Below are 16,421 nucleotides of genomic sequence, written 5' to 3' on the forward strand. Positions count from 1 at the left end.
CACTCTATTATAGTCACACCCTTGCCGGGATTCGAACCCGGGACCTTTGGATTAGAAGTCCAACGCGCTATCCTCTGCGCTACAAGGGCTGCGTTGGTTATCTAGATTGAATGTAAGGGAATATAAGTTATTCCTATACACAAGTGAAAGTTTTAAACAACAACAGACAAAATAACCCACACACTCTATTAGCGTCACACCATTGCCGGGATTCGAAACCGGGCCTTTGGATTAGAAGTCCAACGCGCTATCCTCTGCGCTACAAGGGCTGCGTTGGTTATCTAGATGGAATATATGGGAATTTAAGTTATTGCTATACGTAAGTCAAACTTTTACACATGAACAGACAAAATAAACCAAACACTCTATTATAGTCACACCCTTGCCGGGATTCGAACCCGGGATCTTTGGATTAGAAGTCCAACGCGCTATCCTCTGCGCTGCAAGGTCTGCGTTGGTTATCTAGATGGAATGTATGGGAATTTAAGTTATTGCTATACGTAAGTCAAAGTTTTACACAAGAACAGACAAAATAAATCAAGCAGTCTATTATAGTCACACCCTTGCCGGGATTCGAACCCGGGACCTTTGGATTAGAAGTCCAACGCGCTATCCTCTGCGCTACAAGGGCTACGTTGGTTATCTAGATGGAATGTATAGGAATTTAAGTTATTGCTATACGTAAGTCAAAGTTTTACACAAGAACATACAAAATAAACCAAACACTCTATTTTAGTCACACCCTTGGCGGGATTCGAACCCGGGACCTTTGGATTAGAAATCCAACGCGCTATCCTCTGCGCTACAAGGGCTGCGTTGGTTATCTTGATGGAATATATGGGAATTTAAGTTATTGCTATAGGTAAGACAAACTTTTACACATGAACAGACAAAATGAACCAAACACTCTATTATAGTCACACCCTTGCCGGGATTCGAACCCGGGACCTTTGGATTAGAAGTCGAACGCGCTATCCTCTGCGCTACAAGGGCTGCGTTGGTTATCTAGATGGAATGTAAGGGAATATAAGTTATTGCTATACGTAAGTCAAAGTTTTACACAAGAACAGACAAAATAAACCAAACACTCTATTATAGTGACACCCTTGCCGGGATTCGAACCCGGGACCTTTGGATTAGAAGTCCAACGCGCTATCCTCTGCGCTAAAAGGGCTGCGTTAATTATCTAGATGGAATGTATGGGAATTTAAGTTATTGCTATACGTAAGTCAAAGTTTTACACAAGAACAGACAAAATAAACCAAACACTCTATTATAGTCACACTCTTGCCGGGATTCGAACCCGGGACCTCTGGATTAGAAGTCCAACGCGCTATCCTCTGCGCTACTAGGGCTTCATTGGTTATTAAGATGGAATGTATGGGAATTTAAGTTATTGCTATACGTAAGTCAAAGTTTTACACAAGAACAGACAAAATAAACCAAACACTCTATTATAGTCACACCCTTGCCGGGATTCGAAACCGGGACCTTTGGATTAGAAGTCCAACACGCTATCCTCTGCGCTACAAGGGCTGCGTTGGTTATCTAGATGGAATGAATGGGAATTTAAGTTATTGCTATACGTAAGTGAAAGTTTTACACAAGAACAGACAAAATAAACCAAACACTCTATTATACTGACACCCTTGCCGGGATTCGAACCCGGGACCTTTGGATTAGAAGTCCAACGCGCTATCCTCTGCACTACAATGGCTGCGTTGGTTATCTAGATGGAATGTATGGGAATTTAAGTTATTGCTATACGTAAGTCAAAGTTTTACACAAGAACAGACAAAATAAACCAAGCAGTCTATTATAGTCACACCCTTGCCGGGATTCGAACCCGGGACCTTTGGATTAGAAGTCCAACGCGCTATCCTCTGCCTACAAGGGATGCGTTGGTTATCTAGATTGAATGTAAGGGAATATAAGTTATTCCTATACACAAGTGAAAGTTTTAAACAACAACAGACAAAATCACCCACACACTCTATTAGCGTCACACCATTGCCGGCATTCGAAACCGGGCCTTTGGATTAGAAGTCCAACACGCTATCCTCTGCGCTACAAGGGCTGCGTTGGTTATGTAAATGGAATGTATGGGAATTTAAGTTATTGCTATACATAAGTCAAACTTTTACACATGAACAGACAAAATAAACCAAACACTCTATTATAGTCACACCCTTGCCGGGATTCGAACCCGGGACCTTTGGATTAGAAGTCCAACGCGCTATCCTCTTCGCTACAAGGGCTGCGTTGGTTATCTGGATGGAATGTATGGGAATTTAAGTTATTGCTATACGTAAGTCAAAGTTTTACACAAGAACAGACAAAATAAACCAAACACTCTATTATAGTCACACCCTTGCCGGGATTCGAACCCGGGACCTTTGGATTAGAAGTCCAACGCGCTATCCTCTGCGCTACAAGGGCTGCGTTGGTTATCTAAATGGAATGTATGGGAATTTAAGTTATTGCTGTACGTATGTCAAAGTTTTAAACAACAACAGACAAAATAAACCACACACTCTATTGGCGTTACATCCTTGCCGGAATCTCTGGATTTGAAGACCAACGCGCTATCCTTTTCTCTAGAAGGACTGCGTTGGTTATCTAGATGGAATGTATGGGAATTTAAGTTATTGCTATACGTAAGTCAAAGTTTTACACAAGAACAGACAAAATAAACCAAACGCTCTATTATAGTCACACCCTGGCCGGGATTCGAACCCGGGACCTTTGGATTAGAAGTCCAACGCGCTATCCTCTGCGCTACAAGGGTTGCGTTGGTTATCTAGATGGAATGTATGGGAATTTAAGTTATTGCTATACGTAAGTCAAACTTTTACATTTGAACAGACAAAAACAAACCAAACACTCTATTATAGTCACACCCTTGCCGGGATTCGAACCCGGGACCTTTGGATTAGAAGTCCAACGCGTTATCCTCTGCACTACAAGGGCTGCGTTGGTTATCTAGATGGAATATATGGGAATTTATGTTATTGCTATACGTAAGTCAACTTTTTACACATGAACAGACAAAATAAACCAAACATTCTATTATAGTCACACCCGTGCCGGGATTCGAACCCGGGACCTTTGGATTAGAAGTCCAACGCGCTATCCTCTGCGCTACAAGGGCTGCGTTGGTTATCTAGATTGAATGTAAGGGAATATAAGTTATTCCTATACACAAGTGAAAGTTTTAAACAACAACAGACAAAATCACCCACACACTCTATTAGCGTCACACCATTACCGGGATTCGAAACCGGGCCTTTGGATTAGAAGTCCAACGCGCTATCCTCTGCGCTACAAGGGCTGCGTTGGTTATCTAGATGGAATGTATGGGAATTTAAGTTATTGCTGTACGTATGTCAAAGTTTTAAACAACCGCAGACAAAATAAACCACACACTCTATTGGCGTTACATCCTTGCCGGAATCTCTGGATTTGAAGACCAACGCGCTATCCTTTTCTCTAGAAGGACTGCGTTGGTTATCTAGATGGAATGTATGGGAATTTAAGTTATTGCTATACGTAAGTCAAAGTTTTACACAAGAACAGACAAAATAAACCAAACACTCTATTATAGTCACACCCTTGCCGGGATTCGAACCCGGGACCTTTGGATTAGAAGTCCAACGCGCTATCCTCAGTGCTACAAGGGCTGCGTTGGTTATCTAGATGGAATGTATGGGAATTTAAGTTATTGCTATACGTAAGTCAAACTTTTACATTTGAACAGACAAAAACAAACCAAACACTCTATTATAGTCACACCCTTGCCGGGATTCGAACCCGGGACCTTTGGATTAGAAGTCCAACGCGTTATCCTCTGCACTACAAGGGCTGCGTTGGTTATCTAGATGGAATATATGGGAATTTATGTTATTGCTATACGTAAGTCAACTTTTTACACATGAACAGACAAAATAAACCAAACATTCTATTATAGTCACACCCGTGCCGGGATTCGAACCCGGGACCTTTGGATTAGAAGTCCAACGCGCTATCCTCTGCGCTACAAGGGCTGCGTTGGTTATCTAGATTGAATGTAAGGGAATATAAGTTATTCCTATACACAAGTGAAAGTTTTAAACAACAACAGACAAAATCACCCACACACTCTATTAGCGTCACACCATTACCGGGATTCGAAACCGGGCCTTTGGATTAGAAGTCCAACGCGCTATCCTCTGCGCTACAAGGGCTGCGTTGGTTATCTAGATGGAATGTATGGGAATTTAAGTTATTGCTGTACGTATGTCAAAGTTTTAAACAACAGCAGACAAAATAAACCACACACTCTATTGGCGTTACATCCTTGCCGGAATCTCTGGATTTGAAGACCAACGCGCTATCCTTTTCTCTAGAAGGACTGCGTTGGTTATCTAGATGGAATGTATGGGAATTTAAGTTATTGCTATACGTAAGTCAAAGTTTTACACAAGAACAGACAAAATAAACCAAACACTCTATTATAGTCACACCCTTGCCGGGATTCGAACCCGGGACCTTTGGATTAGAAGTCCAACGCGCTATCCTCTGTGCTACAAGGGCTGCGTTGGTTATCTAGATGGAATGTATGGGAATTTAAGTTATTGCTATACGTAAGTCAAACTTTTACATTTGAACAGACAAAAACAAACCAAACACTCTATTATAGTCACACCCTTGCCGGGATTCAAACCCGGGACCTTTGGATTAGAAGTCCAACGCGTTATCCTCTGCACTACAAGGGCTGCGTTGGTTATCTAGATGGAATATATGGGAATTTATGTTATTGCTATACGTAAGTCAACTTTTTACACATGAACAGACAAAATAAACCAAACATTCTATTATAGTCACACCCGTGCCGGGATTCGAACCCGGGACCTTTGGATTAGAAGTCCAACGCGCTATCCTCTGCGCTACAAGGGCTGCGTTGGTTATCTAGATTGAATGTAAGGGAATATAAGTTATTCCTATACACAAGTGAAAGTTTTAAACAACAACAGACAAAATCACCCACACACTCTATTAGCGTCACACCATTACCGGGATTCGAAACCGGGCCTTTGGATTAGAAGTCCAACGCGCTATCCTCTGCGCTACAAGGGCTGCGTTGGTTATCTAGATGGAATGTATGGGAATTTAAGTTATTGCTGTACGTATGTCAAAGTTTTAAACAACAGCAGACAAAATAAACCACACACTCTATTGGCGTTACATCCTTGCCGGAATCTCTGGATTTGAAGACCAACGCGCTATCCTTTTCTCTAGAAGGACTGCGTTGGTTATCTAGATGGAATGTATGGGAATTTAAGTTATTGCTATACGTAAGTCAAAGTTTTACACAAGAACAGACAAAATAAACCAAACACTCTATTATAGTCACACCCTTGCCGGGATTCGAACCCGGGACCTTTGGATTAGAAGTCCAACGCGCTATCCTCTGTGCTACAAGGGCTGCGTTGGTTATCTAGATGGAATGTATGGGAATTTAAGTTATTGCTATACGTAAGTCAAACTTTTACACATGAACAGACAAAATAAACCAAACACTCTATTATAGTAATACCCTTGCCGGGATTCGAACCCGGGACCTTTGAATTAGAAGTCCAGCGCGCTAGCCTCTGCGCTACAAGGGCTGCGTTGGTTATCTAGATGGAATATATGGGAATTTAAGTTATTGCTATACGTAAGTCAAACTTTTACACATGTACAGACAAAATAAACCAAACACTCTATTATAGTCACACCCTTGCCGGGATTCGAACCCGGGACCTTTGGATTAGAAGTCCAACGCGTTATCCTCTGCGCTACAAGGGCTGCGTTGGTTATCTAGATGGAATGTATGGGAATTTAAGTTATTGCTATACGTAAGTCAAAGTTTTACACAAGAACAGACAAAATAAACCAAGCAGTCTATTATAGTCACACCCTTGCCGGGATTCGAACCCGGGACCTTTGGATTAGAAGTCCAACGCGCTATCCTCTGCGCTACAAGGGATGCGTTGGTTATCTAGATTGAATGTAAGGGAATATAAGTTATTCCTATACACAAGTGAAAGTTTTAAATAACAACAGACAAAATCACCCACACACTCTATTAGCGTCACACCATTGCCGGCATTCGAAACCGGGCCTTTGGATTAGAAGTTCAACACGCTATCCTCTGCGATACAAGGGCTGCGTTGGTTATCTAAATGGAATGTATGGGAATTTAAGATATTGCTATACATAAGTCAAACTTTTACACATGAACAGACAAAATAAACCAAACACTCTATTATAGTCACACCCTTGCCGGGATTCGAACCAGGGACCTTTGGATTAGAAGTCCAACGCGCTCTCCTCTTCGCTACAAGGGCTGCGTTGGTTATCTAGATGGAATGTATGGGAATTTAAGTTATTGCTATACGTAAGTCAAAGTTTTACACAAGAACAGACAAAATAAACCACACACTCTATTGGCGTTACATCCTTGCCGGAATCTCTGGATTTGAAGACCAACGCGCTATCCTTTTCTCTAGAAGGACTGCGTTGGTTATCTAGATGGAATGTATGGGAATTTAAGTTATTGCTATACGTAAGTCAAATTTTTACACAAGAACAGACAAAATAAACCAAACACTCTATTATAGTCACACCCTTGCCGGGATTCGAACCCGGGAATTTTGGATTAGAAGTCCAACGCGCTATCCTCTGCGCTACAAGAGCTGCGTTGGTTATCTAGATGGAATGTATGGGAATTTAAGTTATTGCTATACGTAAGTCAAACTTTTACACATGAACAGACAAAATAAACCAAACACTCTATTATAGTAATACCCTTGCCGGGATTCGAACCCGGGACCTTTGAATTAGAAGTCTAGCGCGCTAGCCTCTGCGCTACAAGGTCTGCGTTGGTTATCTAGATGGAATATATGGGAATTTAAGTTATTGCTATACGTAAGTAAAACTTTTACACATGAACAGACAAAATAAACCAAACACTCTATTAGCGTCACACCCTTGCAGGGATTCGAACCCGGGACCTTTAGATTAAAAATCCAACGCGCTATCCTCTGCGCTACAAGGGCTGCGTTGGTTATCGAGATGGAATGTATGGGAATTTAAGTTATTGCTATACGTAAGTCAAACTTTTACATTTGAACAGACAAAAACAAACCAAACACTCTATTATAGTCACACCCTTGCCGGGATTCGAACCCGGGACCTTTGGATTAGAAGTCCAAAGCGTTATCCTCTGCACTACAAGGGCTGCGTTGGTTATCTAGATGGAATATATGGGAATTTAAGTTATTGCTATACGTAAGTCAAACTTTTACACATGAACAGACAAAATAAACCAAACATTCTATTATAGTCACACCCGTGCCGGGATTCGAACCCGGGACCTTTGGATTAGAAGTCCAACGCGCTATCCTCTGCGCTACAAGGGCTGCGTTGGTTATTTAGATGGAATGTATGGGAATTTAAGTTATTGCTATACGTAAGTCAAAGTTTTACACAAGAACAGACAAAATAAACCAAGCAGTCTATTATAGTCACACCCTTGCCGGGATTCGAACCCGGGACCTTTGGATTAGAAGTCCAACGCGCTATCCTCTGCCTACAAGGGATGCGTTGGTTATCTAGATTGAATGTAAGGGAATATAAGTTATTCCTATACACAAGTGAAAGTTTTAAACAACAACAGACCAAATCACCCACACACTCTATTAGCGTCACACCATTGCCGGCATTCGAAACCGGGCCTTTGGATTAGAAGTCCAACACGCTATCCTCTGCGCTACAAGGGCTGCGTTGGTTATGTAAATGGAATGTATGGGAATTTAAGTTATTGCTATACATAAGTCAAACTTTTACACATGAACAGACAAAATAAACCAAACACTCTATTATAGTCACACCCTTGCCGGGATTCGAACCCGGGACCTTTGGATTAGAAGTCCAACGCGCTATCCTCTTCGCTACAAGGGCTGCGTTGGTTATCTGGATGGAATGTATGGGAATTTAAGTTATTGCTATACGTAAGTCAAAGTTTTACACAAGAACAGACAAAATAAACCAAACACTCTATTATAGTCACACCCTTGCCGGGATTCGAACCCGGGATCTTTGGATTAGAAGTCCAACGCGCTATCCTCTGCGCTACAAGGGCTGCGTTGGTTATCTAAATGGAATGTATGGGAATTTAAGTTATTGCTGTACGTATGTCAAAGTTTTAAACAACAACAGACAAAATAAACCACACACTCTATTGGCGTTACATCCTTGCCGGAATCTCTGGATTTGAAGACCAACGCGCTATCCTTCTCTCTAGAAGGACTGCGTTGGTTATCTAGATGGAATGTATGGGAATTTAAGTTATTGCTATACGTAAGTCAAAGTTTTACACAAGAACAGACAAAATAAACCAAACACTCTATTATAGTCACACCCTTGCCGGGATTCGAACCCGGGACCTTTGGATTAGAAGTCCAACGCGCTATCCTCTGCGCTACAAGGGCTGCGTTGGTTATCTAGATGGAATGTATGGGAATTTAAGTTATTGCTATACGTAAGTCAAACTTTTACACATGAACAGACAAAATAAACCAAACACTCTATTATAGTAATACCCTTGCCGGGATTCGAACCCGGGACCTTTGAATTAGAAGTCCAGCGCGCTAGCCTCTGCGCTACAAGGGCTGCGTTAGTTATCTAGATGGAATATATGGGAATTTAAGTTATTGCTATACGTAAGTCAAACTTTTACACATGAACAGACAAAATAAACCAAACACTCTATTATAGTCACACCCTTGCCGTGATTCGAACCCGGGACCTTTGGATTAGAAGTCCAACACGTTATCCTCTGTGCTACAAGGGCTGCGTTGGTTATCGAGATGGAATGTATGGGAATTTAAGTTATTGCTATACGTAAGTCAAACTTTTACATTTGAACAGACAAAAACAAACCAAACACTCTATTATAGTCACACCCTTGCCGGGATTCGAACCCGGGACCTTTGGATTAGAAGTCCAACGCGTTATCCTCTGCACTACAAGGGCTGCGTTGGTTATCTAGATGGAATATATGGGAATTTAAGTTATTGCTATACGTAAGTCAAACTTTTACACATGAACAGACAAAATAAAGCAAACATTCTATTATAGTCACACCCGTGCCGGGATTCGAACCCGGGACCTTTGGATTAGAAGTCCAACGCGCTATCCTCTGCGCTACAAGGGCTGCGTTGGTTATCTAGATTGAATGTAAGGGAATATAAGTTATTCCTATACACAAGTGAAAGTTTTAAACAACAACAGACAAAATCACCCACACACTCTATTAGCGTCACACCATTACCGGGATTCGAAACCGGGCCTTTGGATTAGAAGTCCAACGCGCTATGCTCTGCGCTACAAGGGCTGCGTTGGTTATCTAGATGGAATGTATGGGAATTTAAGTTATTGCTGTACGTATGTCAAAGTTTTAAACAACAACAGACAAAATAAACCACACACTCTATTGGCGTTACATCCTTGCCGGAATCTCTGGATTTGAAGACCAACGCGCTATCCTTTTCTCTAGAAGGACTGCGTTGGTTATCTAGATGGAATGTATGGGAATTTAAGTTATTGCTATACGTAAGTCAAAGTTTTACACAAGAACAGACAAAATAAACCAAACACTCTATTATAGTCACACCCTTGCCGGGATTCGAACCCGGGACCTTTGGATTAGAAGTCCAACGCGCTATCCTCTGTGCTACAAGGGCTGCGTTGGTTATCTAGATGGAATGTATGGGAATTTAAGTTATTGCTATACGTAAGTCAAACTTTTACACATGAACAGACAAAATAAACCAAACACTCTATTATAGTAATACCCTTGCCGGGATTCGAACCCGGGACCTTTGAATTAGAAGTCCAGCGCGCTAGCCTCTGCGCTACAAGGGCTGCGTTGGTTATCTAGATGGAATATATGGGAATTTAAGTTATTGCTATACGTAAGTCAAACTTTTACACATGTACAGACAAAATAAACCAAACACTCTATTATAGTCACACCCTTGCCGGGATTCGAACCCGGGACCTTTGGATTAGAAGTCCAACGCGTTATCCTCTGCGCTACAAGGGCTGCGTTGGTTATCTAGATGGAATGTATGGGAATTTAAGTTATTGCTATACGTAAGTCAAAGTTTTACACAAGAACAGACAAAATAAACCAAGCAGTCTATTATAGTCACACCCTTGCCGGGATTCGAACCCGGGACCTTTGGATTAGAAGTCCAACGCGCTATCCTCTGCGCTACAAGGGATGCGTTGGTTATCTAGATTGAATGTAAGGGAATATAAGTTATTCCTATACACAAGTGAAAGTTTTAAATAACAACAGACAAAATCACCCACACACTCTATTAGCGTCACACCATTGCCGGCATTCGAAACCGGGCCTTTGGATTAGAAGTCCAACACGCTATCCTCTGCGATACAAGGGCTGCGTTGGTTATCTAAATGGAATGTATGGGAATTTAAGACATTGCTATACATAAGTCTAACTTTTACACATGAACAGACAAAATAAACCAAACACTCTATTATAGTCACACCCTTGCCGGGATTCGAACCCGGGACCTTTGGATTAGAAGTCCAACGCGCTATCCTCTTCGCTACAAGGGCTGCGTTGGTTATCTAGATGGAATGTATGGGAATTTAAGTTATTGCTATACGTAAGTCAAAGTTTTACACAAGAACAGACAAAATAAACCACACACTCTATTGGCGTTACATCCTTGCCGGAATCTCTGGATTTGAAGACCAACGCGCTATCCTTTTCTCTAGAAGGACTGCGTTGGTTATCTAGATGGAATGTATGGGAATTTAAGTTATTGCTATACGTAAGTCAAATTTTTACACAAGAACAGACAAAATAAACCAAACACTCTATTATAGTCACACCCTTGCCGGGATTCGAACCCGGGACCTTTGGATTAGAAGTCCAACGCGCTATCCTCTGCGCTACAAGGGCTGCGTTGGTTATCTAGATGGAATGTATGGGAATTTAAGTTATTGCTATACGTAAGTCAAACTTTTACACATGAACAGACAAAATAAACCAAAAACTCTATTATAGTAATACCCTTGCCGGGATTCGAACCCGGGACCTTTGAATTAGAAGTCCAGCGCGCTAGCCTCTGCGCTACAAGGTCTTCGTTGGTTATCTAGATGGAATATATGGGAATTTAAGTTATTGCTATACGTAAGTAAAACTTTTACACATGAACAGACAAAATAAACCAAACACTCTATTAGCGTCACACCCTTGCAGGGATTCGAACCCGGGACCTTTAGATTGAAAATCCAACGCGCTATCCTCTGCGCTACAAGGGCTGCGTTGGTTATCTAGATGGAATATATGGGAATTTAAGTTATTGCTATACGTAAGTAAAACTTTTACACATGAACAGACAAAATAAACCAAACACTCTATTAGCGTCACACCCTTGCAGGGATTCGAACCCGGGACCTTTAGATTAAAAATCCAACGCGCTATCCTCTGCGCTACAAGGGCTGCGTTGGTTATCTAGATGGAATATATGGGAATTTAAGTTATTGCTATACGTAAGTCAAACTTTTACACATGAACAGACAAAATAAACCAAACATTCTATTATAGTCACACCCGTGCCGGGATTCGAACCCGGGACCTTTGGATTAGAAGTCCAACGCGCTATCCTCTGTGCTACAAGGGCTGCGTTGGTTATCTAGATTGAATATAAGGGAATATAAGTTATTCCTATACACAAGTGAAAGTTTTAAACAACAACAGACAAAATCACCCGCACACTCTATTAGCGTCACACCATTACCGGGATTCGAAACCGGGCCTTTGGATTAGAAGTCCAACGCGCTATCCTCTGCGCTACAAGGGCTGCGTTGGTTATCTAGATGGAATGTATGGGAATTTAAGTTATTGCTGTACGTATGTCAAAGTTTTAAACAACAACAGACAAAATAAACCACACACTCTATTGGCGTTACATCCTTGCCGGAATCTCTGGATTTGAAGACCAACGCGCTATCCTTTTCTCTAGAAGGACTGCGTTGGTTATCTAGATGGAATGTATGGGAATTTAAGTTATTGCTATACGTAAGTCAAATTTTTACACAAGAACAGACAAAATAAACCAAACACTCTATTATAGTCACACCCTTGCCGGGATTCGAACCCGGGACCTTTGGATTAGAAGTCCAACGCGCTATCCTCTGCGCTACAAGGGCTGCGTTGGTTATCTAGATGGAATGTATGGGAATTTAAGTTATTGCTATACGTAAGTCAAACTTTTACACATGAACAGACAAAATAAACCAAACACTCTATTATAGTAATACCCTTGCCGGGATTCGAACCCGGGACCTTTGAATTAGAAGTCCAGCGCGCTAGCCTCTGCGCTACAAGGTCTGCGTTGGTTATCTAGATGGAATATATGGGAATTTAAGTTATTGCTATACGTAAGTAAAACTTTTACACATGAACAGACAAAATAAACCAAACACTCTATTAGCGTCACACCCTTGCAGGGATTCGAACCCGGGACCTTTAGATTAAAAATCCAACGCGCTATCCTCTGCGCTACAAGGGCTGCGTTGGTTATCGAGATGGAATGTATGGGAATTTAAGTTATTGCTATACGTAAGTCAAACTTTTACATTTGAACAGACAAAAACAAACCAAACACTCTATTATAGTCACACCCTTGCCGGGATTCGAACCCGGGACCTTTGGATTAGAAGTCCAACGCGTTATCCTCTGCACTACAAGGGCTGCGTTGGTTATCTAGATGGAATATATGGGAATTTAAGTTATTGCTATACGTAAGTCAAACTTTTACACATGAACAGACAAAATAAACCAAACATTCTATTATAGTCACACCCGTGCCGGGATTCGAACCCGGGACCTTTGGATTAGAAGTCCAACGCGCTATCCTCTGCGCTACAAGGGCTGCGTTGGTTATCTAGATTGAATATAAGGGAATATAAGTTATTCCTATACACAAGTGAAAGTTTTAAACAACAACAGACAAAATCACCCACACACTCTATTAGCGTCACACCATTACCGGGATTCGAAACCGGGCCTTTGGATTAGAAGTCCAACGCGCTATCCTCTGCGCTACAAGGGCTGCGTTGGTTATCTAGATGGAATGTATGGGAATTTAAGTTATTGCTGTACGTATGTCAAAGTTTTAAACAACAACAGACAAAATAAACCACACACTCTATTGGCGTTACATCCTTGCCGGAATCTCTGGATTTGAAGACCAACGCGCTATCCTTTTCTCTAGAAGGACTGCGTTGGTTATCTAGATGGAATGTATGGGAATTTAAGTTATTGCTATACGTAAGTCAAATTTTTACACAAGAACAGACAAAATAAACCACACACTCTATTGGCGTTACATCCTTGCCGGAATCTCTGGATTTGAAGACCAACGCGCTATCCTTTTCTCTAGAAGGACTGCGTTGGTTATCTAGATGGAATGTATGGGAATTTAAGTTATTGCTATACGTAAGTCAAACTTTTACACATGAACAGACAAAATAAACCAAACACTCTATTATAGTAATACCCTTGCCGGGATTCGAACCCGGGACCTTTGAATTAGAAGTCCAGCGCGCTAGCCTCTGCGCTACAAGGTCTGCGTTGGTTATCTAGATGGAATATATGGGAATTTAAGTTATTGCTATACGTAAGTAAAACTTTTACACATGAACAGACAAAATAAACCAAACACTCTATTAGCGTCACACCCTTGCAGGGATTCGAACCCGGGACCTTTAGATTAAAAATCCAACGCGCTATCCTCTGCGCTACAAGGGCTGCGTTGGTTATCGAGATGGAATGTATGGGAATTTAAGTTATTGCTATACGTAAGTCAAACTTTTACATTTGAACAGACAAAAACAAACCAAACACTCTATTATAGTCACACCCTTGCCGGGATTCGAACCCGGGACCTTTGGATTAGAAGTCCAAAGCGTTATCCTCTGCACTACAAGGGCTGCGTTGGTTATCTAGATGGAATATATGGGAATTTAAGTTATTGCTATACGTAAGTCAAACTTTTACACATGAACAGACAAAATAAACCAAACATTCTATTATAGTCACACCCGTGCCGGGATTCGAACCCGGGACCTTTGGATTAGAAGTCCAACGCGCTATCCTCTGCGCTACAAGGGCTGCGTTGGTTATCTAGATTGAATATAAGGGAATATAAGTTATTCCTATACACAAGTGAAAGTTTTAAACAACAACAGACAATATCACCCACACACTCTATTAGCGTCACACCATTACCGGGATTCGAAACCGGGCCTTTGGATTAGAAGTCCAACGCGCTATCCTCTGCGCTACAAGGGCTGCGTTGGTTATCTAGATGGAATATATGGGAATTTAAGTTATTGCTATACGTAAGTAAAACTTTTACACATGAACAGACAAAATAAACCAAACACTCTATTAGCGTCACACCCTTGCAGGGATTCGAACCCGGGACCTTTAGATTAAAAATCCAACGCGCTATCCTCTGCGCTACAAGGGCTGCGTTGGTTATCGAGATGGAATGTATGGGAATTTAAGTTATTGCTATACGTAAGTCAAACTTTTACATTTGAACAGACAAAAACAAACCAAACACTCTATTATAGTCACACCCTTGCCGGGATTCGAACCCGGGACCTTTGGATTAGAAGTCCAACGCGTTATCCTCTGCACTACAAGGGCTGCGTTGGTTATCTAGATGGAATATATGGGAATTTAAGTTATTGCTATACGTAAGTCAAACTTTTACACATGAACAGACAAAATAAACCAAACATTCTATTATAGTCACACCCGTGCCGGGATTCGAACCCGGGACCTTTGGATTAGAAGTCCAACGCGCTATCCTCTGCGCTACAAGGGCTGCGTTGGTTATCTAGATTGAATGTAAGGGAATATAAGTTATTCCTATACACAAGTGAAAGTTTTAAACAACAACAGACAAAATCACCCACACACTCTATTAGCGTCACACCATTACCGGGATTCGAAACCGGGCCTTTGGATTAGAAGTCCAACGCGCTATCCTCTGCGCTGCAAGGGCTGCGTTGGTTATCTAGATGGAATGTATGGGAATTTAAGTTATTGCTATACGTAAGTCAAAGTTTCACACAAGAACAGACAAAATAAATCAAGCAGTCTATTATAGTCACACCCTTGCCGAGATTCGAACCCGGGACCTTTGGATTAGAAGTCCAACGCGCTATCCTCTGCGCTACAAGGGCTACGTTGGTTATCTAGATGGAATGTATAGGAATTTAAGTTATTGCTATACGTAAGTCAAAGTTTTACACAAGAACATACAAAATAAACCAAACACTCTATTTTAGTCACACCCTTGGCGGGATTCGAACCCGGGACCTTTGGATTAGAAATCCAACGCGCTATCCTCTGCGCTACAAGGGCTGCGTTGGTTATCTAGATGGAATATATGGGAATTTAAGTTATTGCTATAGGTAAGTCAAACTTTTACACATGAACAGACAAAATGAACCAAACACTCTATTATAGTCACACCCTTGCCGGGATACGAACCCGGGACCTTTGGATTAGAAGTCGAACGCGCTATCCTCTGCGCTACAAGGGCTGTGTTGGTTATCTAGATGGAATGTAAGGGAATATAAGTTATTGCTATATGTAAGTCAAAGTTTTACACAAAAACAGACAAAATAAACAAACACTCTGTTATAGTCACACCCTTCCCGGGATTCGAACACGGGACCTTTGGATTAGAAGTCCAACGCGCTATCCTCTGCGCTACAAGGGCTGCGTTGGTTGTCTAGATGGAATATATGGGAATTTAAGTTACTGCTATACGTAAGTCAAACTTTTACACATGAACAGACAAAATAAACCAAACACTCTATTATAGTCACACCCTTGCCGGGATTCGAACCCGGGACCTTTGGATTAGAAGTCCAGCGCGCTAGCCTCTGCGCTACAAGGGCCGCGTTGGTTATCTAGATGGAATATATGGGAATTTAAGTTATTGCTATACGTATGTCAAACTTTTACACATGAACAGACAAAATAAACCACACACTCTATTGGCAATACATCCTTGCCGAAATCTCTGGATTTGAAGTCCAACGCGCTATCCTTTTCTCTAGAAGGACTGCGTTGGTTATCTAGATGGAATGTATGGGAATTTAAGTTATTGCTATACGTTAGTCAAAGTTTTACACAAGAACAGACAAAATAAACCAAGCAGTCTTTTACAGTCACACCCTTGCCGGGGTTCGAACCCGGGATCTTTGGATTAGAAGTCCAACGCGCTATCCTCTGCGCTACAAGGGCTGCGTTGGTTATCTAGATGGAATGT

At 41.5% G+C, this 16,421-nt stretch overlaps 69 non-coding genes across 69 annotated transcripts; all 69 read right to left on the reverse strand.

Moving 5' to 3' along the window:
* Positions 1–16: 16 nt before the first annotated feature.
* On the reverse strand, positions 17–89 carry Trnar-ucu (transfer RNA arginine (anticodon UCU)). Its single transcript has one exon. It is a non-coding gene; the product is annotated as a tRNA-Arg (tRNA).
* Positions 90–197: 108 nt separating this feature from the next.
* Trnar-ucu (transfer RNA arginine (anticodon UCU)) lies at positions 198–269 on the reverse strand. Its single transcript has one exon. It is a non-coding gene; the product is annotated as a tRNA-Arg (tRNA).
* A 108-nt stretch (positions 270–377) lies between these two features.
* Trnar-ucu (transfer RNA arginine (anticodon UCU)) lies at positions 378–450 on the reverse strand. The gene has a single exon. It is a non-coding gene; the product is annotated as a tRNA-Arg (tRNA).
* A 108-nt stretch (positions 451–558) lies between these two features.
* Trnar-ucu (transfer RNA arginine (anticodon UCU)) lies at positions 559–631 on the reverse strand. Its single transcript has one exon. It is a non-coding gene; the product is annotated as a tRNA-Arg (tRNA).
* A 108-nt stretch (positions 632–739) lies between these two features.
* Trnar-ucu (transfer RNA arginine (anticodon UCU)) lies at positions 740–812 on the reverse strand. Its single transcript has one exon. It is a non-coding gene; the product is annotated as a tRNA-Arg (tRNA).
* Positions 813–920: 108 nt separating this feature from the next.
* Positions 921–993, reverse strand: Trnar-ucu (transfer RNA arginine (anticodon UCU)). The gene has a single exon. It is a non-coding gene; the product is annotated as a tRNA-Arg (tRNA).
* Positions 994–1,101: 108 nt separating this feature from the next.
* Trnar-ucu (transfer RNA arginine (anticodon UCU)) lies at positions 1,102–1,174 on the reverse strand. Its single transcript has one exon. It is a non-coding gene; the product is annotated as a tRNA-Arg (tRNA).
* A 108-nt stretch (positions 1,175–1,282) lies between these two features.
* On the reverse strand, positions 1,283–1,355 carry Trnar-ucu (transfer RNA arginine (anticodon UCU)). Its single transcript has one exon. It is a non-coding gene; the product is annotated as a tRNA-Arg (tRNA).
* A 108-nt stretch (positions 1,356–1,463) lies between these two features.
* Positions 1,464–1,536, reverse strand: Trnar-ucu (transfer RNA arginine (anticodon UCU)). The gene has a single exon. It is a non-coding gene; the product is annotated as a tRNA-Arg (tRNA).
* Positions 1,537–1,644: 108 nt separating this feature from the next.
* On the reverse strand, positions 1,645–1,717 carry Trnar-ucu (transfer RNA arginine (anticodon UCU)). Its single transcript has one exon. It is a non-coding gene; the product is annotated as a tRNA-Arg (tRNA).
* Positions 1,718–2,005: 288 nt separating this feature from the next.
* Trnar-ucu (transfer RNA arginine (anticodon UCU)) lies at positions 2,006–2,077 on the reverse strand. Its single transcript has one exon. It is a non-coding gene; the product is annotated as a tRNA-Arg (tRNA).
* Positions 2,078–2,185: 108 nt separating this feature from the next.
* Positions 2,186–2,258, reverse strand: Trnar-ucu (transfer RNA arginine (anticodon UCU)). Its single transcript has one exon. It is a non-coding gene; the product is annotated as a tRNA-Arg (tRNA).
* Positions 2,259–2,366: 108 nt separating this feature from the next.
* On the reverse strand, positions 2,367–2,439 carry Trnar-ucu (transfer RNA arginine (anticodon UCU)). Its single transcript has one exon. It is a non-coding gene; the product is annotated as a tRNA-Arg (tRNA).
* Positions 2,440–2,715: 276 nt separating this feature from the next.
* Trnar-ucu (transfer RNA arginine (anticodon UCU)) lies at positions 2,716–2,788 on the reverse strand. Its single transcript has one exon. It is a non-coding gene; the product is annotated as a tRNA-Arg (tRNA).
* Positions 2,789–2,897: 109 nt separating this feature from the next.
* On the reverse strand, positions 2,898–2,970 carry Trnar-ucu (transfer RNA arginine (anticodon UCU)). The gene has a single exon. It is a non-coding gene; the product is annotated as a tRNA-Arg (tRNA).
* A 108-nt stretch (positions 2,971–3,078) lies between these two features.
* On the reverse strand, positions 3,079–3,151 carry Trnar-ucu (transfer RNA arginine (anticodon UCU)). Its single transcript has one exon. It is a non-coding gene; the product is annotated as a tRNA-Arg (tRNA).
* Positions 3,152–3,259: 108 nt separating this feature from the next.
* Positions 3,260–3,331, reverse strand: Trnar-ucu (transfer RNA arginine (anticodon UCU)). The gene has a single exon. It is a non-coding gene; the product is annotated as a tRNA-Arg (tRNA).
* Positions 3,332–3,607: 276 nt separating this feature from the next.
* On the reverse strand, positions 3,608–3,680 carry Trnar-ucu (transfer RNA arginine (anticodon UCU)). The gene has a single exon. It is a non-coding gene; the product is annotated as a tRNA-Arg (tRNA).
* Positions 3,681–3,789: 109 nt separating this feature from the next.
* Positions 3,790–3,862, reverse strand: Trnar-ucu (transfer RNA arginine (anticodon UCU)). Its single transcript has one exon. It is a non-coding gene; the product is annotated as a tRNA-Arg (tRNA).
* Positions 3,863–3,970: 108 nt separating this feature from the next.
* Trnar-ucu (transfer RNA arginine (anticodon UCU)) lies at positions 3,971–4,043 on the reverse strand. The gene has a single exon. It is a non-coding gene; the product is annotated as a tRNA-Arg (tRNA).
* A 108-nt stretch (positions 4,044–4,151) lies between these two features.
* Positions 4,152–4,223, reverse strand: Trnar-ucu (transfer RNA arginine (anticodon UCU)). The gene has a single exon. It is a non-coding gene; the product is annotated as a tRNA-Arg (tRNA).
* A 276-nt stretch (positions 4,224–4,499) lies between these two features.
* Positions 4,500–4,572, reverse strand: Trnar-ucu (transfer RNA arginine (anticodon UCU)). Its single transcript has one exon. It is a non-coding gene; the product is annotated as a tRNA-Arg (tRNA).
* A 109-nt stretch (positions 4,573–4,681) lies between these two features.
* On the reverse strand, positions 4,682–4,754 carry Trnar-ucu (transfer RNA arginine (anticodon UCU)). The gene has a single exon. It is a non-coding gene; the product is annotated as a tRNA-Arg (tRNA).
* A 108-nt stretch (positions 4,755–4,862) lies between these two features.
* Positions 4,863–4,935, reverse strand: Trnar-ucu (transfer RNA arginine (anticodon UCU)). The gene has a single exon. It is a non-coding gene; the product is annotated as a tRNA-Arg (tRNA).
* A 108-nt stretch (positions 4,936–5,043) lies between these two features.
* Positions 5,044–5,115, reverse strand: Trnar-ucu (transfer RNA arginine (anticodon UCU)). Its single transcript has one exon. It is a non-coding gene; the product is annotated as a tRNA-Arg (tRNA).
* A 276-nt stretch (positions 5,116–5,391) lies between these two features.
* On the reverse strand, positions 5,392–5,464 carry Trnar-ucu (transfer RNA arginine (anticodon UCU)). Its single transcript has one exon. It is a non-coding gene; the product is annotated as a tRNA-Arg (tRNA).
* Positions 5,465–5,572: 108 nt separating this feature from the next.
* On the reverse strand, positions 5,573–5,645 carry Trnar-ucu (transfer RNA arginine (anticodon UCU)). Its single transcript has one exon. It is a non-coding gene; the product is annotated as a tRNA-Arg (tRNA).
* A 108-nt stretch (positions 5,646–5,753) lies between these two features.
* Trnar-ucu (transfer RNA arginine (anticodon UCU)) lies at positions 5,754–5,826 on the reverse strand. The gene has a single exon. It is a non-coding gene; the product is annotated as a tRNA-Arg (tRNA).
* A 108-nt stretch (positions 5,827–5,934) lies between these two features.
* Trnar-ucu (transfer RNA arginine (anticodon UCU)) lies at positions 5,935–6,007 on the reverse strand. Its single transcript has one exon. It is a non-coding gene; the product is annotated as a tRNA-Arg (tRNA).
* Positions 6,008–6,295: 288 nt separating this feature from the next.
* On the reverse strand, positions 6,296–6,368 carry Trnar-ucu (transfer RNA arginine (anticodon UCU)). The gene has a single exon. It is a non-coding gene; the product is annotated as a tRNA-Arg (tRNA).
* Positions 6,369–6,644: 276 nt separating this feature from the next.
* Positions 6,645–6,717, reverse strand: Trnar-ucu (transfer RNA arginine (anticodon UCU)). Its single transcript has one exon. It is a non-coding gene; the product is annotated as a tRNA-Arg (tRNA).
* Positions 6,718–6,825: 108 nt separating this feature from the next.
* Positions 6,826–6,898, reverse strand: Trnar-ucu (transfer RNA arginine (anticodon UCU)). Its single transcript has one exon. It is a non-coding gene; the product is annotated as a tRNA-Arg (tRNA).
* A 290-nt stretch (positions 6,899–7,188) lies between these two features.
* Trnar-ucu (transfer RNA arginine (anticodon UCU)) lies at positions 7,189–7,261 on the reverse strand. Its single transcript has one exon. It is a non-coding gene; the product is annotated as a tRNA-Arg (tRNA).
* A 108-nt stretch (positions 7,262–7,369) lies between these two features.
* Positions 7,370–7,442, reverse strand: Trnar-ucu (transfer RNA arginine (anticodon UCU)). Its single transcript has one exon. It is a non-coding gene; the product is annotated as a tRNA-Arg (tRNA).
* A 288-nt stretch (positions 7,443–7,730) lies between these two features.
* Positions 7,731–7,802, reverse strand: Trnar-ucu (transfer RNA arginine (anticodon UCU)). Its single transcript has one exon. It is a non-coding gene; the product is annotated as a tRNA-Arg (tRNA).
* Positions 7,803–7,910: 108 nt separating this feature from the next.
* Trnar-ucu (transfer RNA arginine (anticodon UCU)) lies at positions 7,911–7,983 on the reverse strand. The gene has a single exon. It is a non-coding gene; the product is annotated as a tRNA-Arg (tRNA).
* Positions 7,984–8,091: 108 nt separating this feature from the next.
* Positions 8,092–8,164, reverse strand: Trnar-ucu (transfer RNA arginine (anticodon UCU)). Its single transcript has one exon. It is a non-coding gene; the product is annotated as a tRNA-Arg (tRNA).
* A 276-nt stretch (positions 8,165–8,440) lies between these two features.
* On the reverse strand, positions 8,441–8,513 carry Trnar-ucu (transfer RNA arginine (anticodon UCU)). The gene has a single exon. It is a non-coding gene; the product is annotated as a tRNA-Arg (tRNA).
* A 108-nt stretch (positions 8,514–8,621) lies between these two features.
* On the reverse strand, positions 8,622–8,694 carry Trnar-ucu (transfer RNA arginine (anticodon UCU)). The gene has a single exon. It is a non-coding gene; the product is annotated as a tRNA-Arg (tRNA).
* Positions 8,695–8,802: 108 nt separating this feature from the next.
* Positions 8,803–8,875, reverse strand: Trnar-ucu (transfer RNA arginine (anticodon UCU)). Its single transcript has one exon. It is a non-coding gene; the product is annotated as a tRNA-Arg (tRNA).
* Positions 8,876–8,984: 109 nt separating this feature from the next.
* Positions 8,985–9,057, reverse strand: Trnar-ucu (transfer RNA arginine (anticodon UCU)). The gene has a single exon. It is a non-coding gene; the product is annotated as a tRNA-Arg (tRNA).
* Positions 9,058–9,165: 108 nt separating this feature from the next.
* Trnar-ucu (transfer RNA arginine (anticodon UCU)) lies at positions 9,166–9,238 on the reverse strand. Its single transcript has one exon. It is a non-coding gene; the product is annotated as a tRNA-Arg (tRNA).
* Positions 9,239–9,694: 456 nt separating this feature from the next.
* On the reverse strand, positions 9,695–9,767 carry Trnar-ucu (transfer RNA arginine (anticodon UCU)). The gene has a single exon. It is a non-coding gene; the product is annotated as a tRNA-Arg (tRNA).
* Positions 9,768–9,875: 108 nt separating this feature from the next.
* Trnar-ucu (transfer RNA arginine (anticodon UCU)) lies at positions 9,876–9,948 on the reverse strand. Its single transcript has one exon. It is a non-coding gene; the product is annotated as a tRNA-Arg (tRNA).
* Positions 9,949–10,056: 108 nt separating this feature from the next.
* On the reverse strand, positions 10,057–10,129 carry Trnar-ucu (transfer RNA arginine (anticodon UCU)). The gene has a single exon. It is a non-coding gene; the product is annotated as a tRNA-Arg (tRNA).
* A 108-nt stretch (positions 10,130–10,237) lies between these two features.
* Trnar-ucu (transfer RNA arginine (anticodon UCU)) lies at positions 10,238–10,310 on the reverse strand. Its single transcript has one exon. It is a non-coding gene; the product is annotated as a tRNA-Arg (tRNA).
* Positions 10,311–10,598: 288 nt separating this feature from the next.
* Trnar-ucu (transfer RNA arginine (anticodon UCU)) lies at positions 10,599–10,671 on the reverse strand. The gene has a single exon. It is a non-coding gene; the product is annotated as a tRNA-Arg (tRNA).
* A 276-nt stretch (positions 10,672–10,947) lies between these two features.
* On the reverse strand, positions 10,948–11,020 carry Trnar-ucu (transfer RNA arginine (anticodon UCU)). The gene has a single exon. It is a non-coding gene; the product is annotated as a tRNA-Arg (tRNA).
* A 108-nt stretch (positions 11,021–11,128) lies between these two features.
* Trnar-ucu (transfer RNA arginine (anticodon UCU)) lies at positions 11,129–11,201 on the reverse strand. Its single transcript has one exon. It is a non-coding gene; the product is annotated as a tRNA-Arg (tRNA).
* Positions 11,202–11,309: 108 nt separating this feature from the next.
* On the reverse strand, positions 11,310–11,382 carry Trnae-uuc (transfer RNA glutamic acid (anticodon UUC)). Its single transcript has one exon. It is a non-coding gene; the product is annotated as a tRNA-Glu (tRNA).
* A 289-nt stretch (positions 11,383–11,671) lies between these two features.
* On the reverse strand, positions 11,672–11,744 carry Trnar-ucu (transfer RNA arginine (anticodon UCU)). Its single transcript has one exon. It is a non-coding gene; the product is annotated as a tRNA-Arg (tRNA).
* A 108-nt stretch (positions 11,745–11,852) lies between these two features.
* Trnar-ucu (transfer RNA arginine (anticodon UCU)) lies at positions 11,853–11,924 on the reverse strand. Its single transcript has one exon. It is a non-coding gene; the product is annotated as a tRNA-Arg (tRNA).
* A 276-nt stretch (positions 11,925–12,200) lies between these two features.
* Positions 12,201–12,273, reverse strand: Trnar-ucu (transfer RNA arginine (anticodon UCU)). The gene has a single exon. It is a non-coding gene; the product is annotated as a tRNA-Arg (tRNA).
* A 108-nt stretch (positions 12,274–12,381) lies between these two features.
* On the reverse strand, positions 12,382–12,454 carry Trnar-ucu (transfer RNA arginine (anticodon UCU)). Its single transcript has one exon. It is a non-coding gene; the product is annotated as a tRNA-Arg (tRNA).
* A 290-nt stretch (positions 12,455–12,744) lies between these two features.
* Positions 12,745–12,817, reverse strand: Trnar-ucu (transfer RNA arginine (anticodon UCU)). Its single transcript has one exon. It is a non-coding gene; the product is annotated as a tRNA-Arg (tRNA).
* A 108-nt stretch (positions 12,818–12,925) lies between these two features.
* On the reverse strand, positions 12,926–12,998 carry Trnar-ucu (transfer RNA arginine (anticodon UCU)). Its single transcript has one exon. It is a non-coding gene; the product is annotated as a tRNA-Arg (tRNA).
* A 108-nt stretch (positions 12,999–13,106) lies between these two features.
* On the reverse strand, positions 13,107–13,178 carry Trnar-ucu (transfer RNA arginine (anticodon UCU)). The gene has a single exon. It is a non-coding gene; the product is annotated as a tRNA-Arg (tRNA).
* A 444-nt stretch (positions 13,179–13,622) lies between these two features.
* Positions 13,623–13,695, reverse strand: Trnar-ucu (transfer RNA arginine (anticodon UCU)). Its single transcript has one exon. It is a non-coding gene; the product is annotated as a tRNA-Arg (tRNA).
* A 290-nt stretch (positions 13,696–13,985) lies between these two features.
* Trnar-ucu (transfer RNA arginine (anticodon UCU)) lies at positions 13,986–14,058 on the reverse strand. Its single transcript has one exon. It is a non-coding gene; the product is annotated as a tRNA-Arg (tRNA).
* A 108-nt stretch (positions 14,059–14,166) lies between these two features.
* On the reverse strand, positions 14,167–14,239 carry Trnar-ucu (transfer RNA arginine (anticodon UCU)). Its single transcript has one exon. It is a non-coding gene; the product is annotated as a tRNA-Arg (tRNA).
* A 108-nt stretch (positions 14,240–14,347) lies between these two features.
* On the reverse strand, positions 14,348–14,419 carry Trnar-ucu (transfer RNA arginine (anticodon UCU)). Its single transcript has one exon. It is a non-coding gene; the product is annotated as a tRNA-Arg (tRNA).
* A 290-nt stretch (positions 14,420–14,709) lies between these two features.
* On the reverse strand, positions 14,710–14,782 carry Trnar-ucu (transfer RNA arginine (anticodon UCU)). Its single transcript has one exon. It is a non-coding gene; the product is annotated as a tRNA-Arg (tRNA).
* Positions 14,783–14,890: 108 nt separating this feature from the next.
* Positions 14,891–14,963, reverse strand: Trnar-ucu (transfer RNA arginine (anticodon UCU)). Its single transcript has one exon. It is a non-coding gene; the product is annotated as a tRNA-Arg (tRNA).
* Positions 14,964–15,251: 288 nt separating this feature from the next.
* On the reverse strand, positions 15,252–15,324 carry Trnar-ucu (transfer RNA arginine (anticodon UCU)). The gene has a single exon. It is a non-coding gene; the product is annotated as a tRNA-Arg (tRNA).
* A 108-nt stretch (positions 15,325–15,432) lies between these two features.
* On the reverse strand, positions 15,433–15,505 carry Trnar-ucu (transfer RNA arginine (anticodon UCU)). The gene has a single exon. It is a non-coding gene; the product is annotated as a tRNA-Arg (tRNA).
* A 108-nt stretch (positions 15,506–15,613) lies between these two features.
* Trnar-ucu (transfer RNA arginine (anticodon UCU)) lies at positions 15,614–15,686 on the reverse strand. Its single transcript has one exon. It is a non-coding gene; the product is annotated as a tRNA-Arg (tRNA).
* A 107-nt stretch (positions 15,687–15,793) lies between these two features.
* On the reverse strand, positions 15,794–15,866 carry Trnar-ucu (transfer RNA arginine (anticodon UCU)). The gene has a single exon. It is a non-coding gene; the product is annotated as a tRNA-Arg (tRNA).
* Positions 15,867–15,974: 108 nt separating this feature from the next.
* Trnar-ucu (transfer RNA arginine (anticodon UCU)) lies at positions 15,975–16,047 on the reverse strand. The gene has a single exon. It is a non-coding gene; the product is annotated as a tRNA-Arg (tRNA).
* Positions 16,048–16,323: 276 nt separating this feature from the next.
* On the reverse strand, positions 16,324–16,396 carry Trnar-ucu (transfer RNA arginine (anticodon UCU)). Its single transcript has one exon. It is a non-coding gene; the product is annotated as a tRNA-Arg (tRNA).
* Between the last annotated feature and the right edge of the window lie 25 nt (positions 16,397–16,421).

The sequence above is a fragment of the Argiope bruennichi genome, chromosome 5 (assembly GCF_947563725.1).
Source record: "Argiope bruennichi chromosome 5, qqArgBrue1.1, whole genome shotgun sequence".
Lineage (NCBI taxonomy): Eukaryota > Metazoa > Arthropoda > Arachnida > Araneae > Araneidae > Argiope > Argiope bruennichi.